The sequence below is a fragment of the Zootoca vivipara genome, chromosome 1 (assembly GCF_965207765.1).
Source record: "Zootoca vivipara chromosome 1, rZooViv2.hap1.1, whole genome shotgun sequence".
Lineage (NCBI taxonomy): Eukaryota > Metazoa > Chordata > Lepidosauria > Squamata > Lacertidae > Zootoca > Zootoca vivipara.
In genome coordinates this window covers 128,043,599-128,045,522 of record NC_142582.1, presented here as the reverse complement: position 1 = coordinate 128,045,522, position 1,924 = coordinate 128,043,599, and positions in this window count along the sequence as shown.

The window sequence follows — 1,924 nt, the reverse complement described above, 5'->3', positions numbered from 1 at the left end:
AAAAAGAAGACGCCTTACTTCCTAAGAACTACAGGTGTCTAAAATCTTGGCCTTCCATTCTTAAGGAAACCAGCCCTGAGTGCTCCCTGGAAGGACAGATCGTGAAGCTGAGGCTCCAATACTTTGGCCACCTCATGAGAAGAGAAGACTCCCTGGAAAAGACCCTGATGTTGGGAAAGATTGAGGGCACTAGGAGAAGGGGACGTCAGAGGACAAGATGGTTGGACAGTGTTCTCGAAGCTACGAACATGAGTTTGACCAAACTGCGGGAGGCAGTGCAAGACAGGAGTGCCTGGCGTGCTATGGTCCATGGGGTCACAAAGAGTCAGACACGACTAAACGACTAAACAACAACAAAATCTTGGCCTAATCGGGCAGCTGCCCCGTATCCATCCAATATTATTTATGAATCTTATAGATGGGCCTTTTCCAGAGCCCGTTTTGATGCGATGCCTTCAGCTGTGTTACATGGCAAATTCTTGCGTATACCAATCGAAGAGCGCTTTTGTCCATGCATGTCCAACAAGGTGGAATCGGTTATTCACATTCTTTTATTCTGTGAATTCTATAGTGAAGAACGATCGTGACTCATTTTACCCCTATTATCAAAATTCACACCCTTGCAATATTATCTGGAATTCCCCCCCGAAACATTATGCAAATTCCTTCTGGAAGATTCTTTGAGCTCAGTATCCTACGCTGTGGCCAAATTTTGCACCTTAGCTAATAAAAAAACGTAAATCTCTTTTATTGAATAACATATTATGACAATTTGTCCTGCTCTCTGATGATGATGATATTGCTGCTACAGTTCTTAGTTAAATCTCTTATTCTTTTATGGTGTTTTATTCCGCTGGATTGTATATTCAATTAGTATATTGACTGTTAAAACGCCATATCAGTCGTTTTTATTGTTTATGTAGAGAATTACGCAGAATTTCTGGTTTAATATGCTGGCTGTTTGCCGTAATAAACATTGACTGACGGACTTCTTCAGATTTTCCAGCTAAGTTGTTGGCATCTGCCTGCTATAAGAGACCATCTCCGGGGGTAAAGTCAAACTACTGGAGAATCACAGTGCCTGCTGTGGCTGCAGAGACCAGTAACTCATAACTGCTGCCTCCCATATTGTTTTTGCTGTGTTAGCAGCATTGAAGCGACTTCCCTGGGGCACAAGCCTGGGCAGTGTGTATAGAGGTCCTGGGCTGCCCAAACAACAAGACCCCCCTCTCAGCCTCGCAGGTGTGGTCCAAAGGAGAGCAGAGCAAGAAGTTTGGCACCAGCTTAGCTGCAGGAGTTGCCCCAAAGAGGTATACAAGGCACCATCCAACCATCTTAGGCACCCTCTCACTTTTGCAGCCTGCAGCCTTCCCAGGTGTCCACACTTCAGCTAAAGCCTAAATACATCATGAAGTAACTCCCAGGGGGCTTTTTCCAGATCAGGGAATTGCTGGCAGCCAGGGAGGCTGCAGAAATGTTTACTGAAGAGAAAGACACACCTCTCCGTTTGCAATGACAAGCTAGACTCAAGGCACCAAATTCACCCAAATTTCAGAGTGTCCCTAGAACAAGGCAATCAAACAGAAACCTCTCTCACAGGGGAAGAAAACTTTTGAAAAACTGAAGGGCAGATATCAGCAAAGCACTACTTTCAGTTGAGCTGCTTATGAATGCCAGGATTGCATTCAGTTTCTGTAGTTCCAGCACGACTTGCCAGGAGCTAATATGTTTTGAAGTGACTTGCTTCCCCCGATACTTGGGAACGAGCATTATTGATTTCATTAGCACTTACTTCTAAGTTGGCATGTTTAGGGTTTTCTCGTTAATGAGAACAGAACGTATCCTAGGTAGGCAGATGCTGAGGTTAGGAAAGGTTTCCAAGTTCAGCTGATCTGCACTTTTTCATTAATGCAAGATTTGCCCT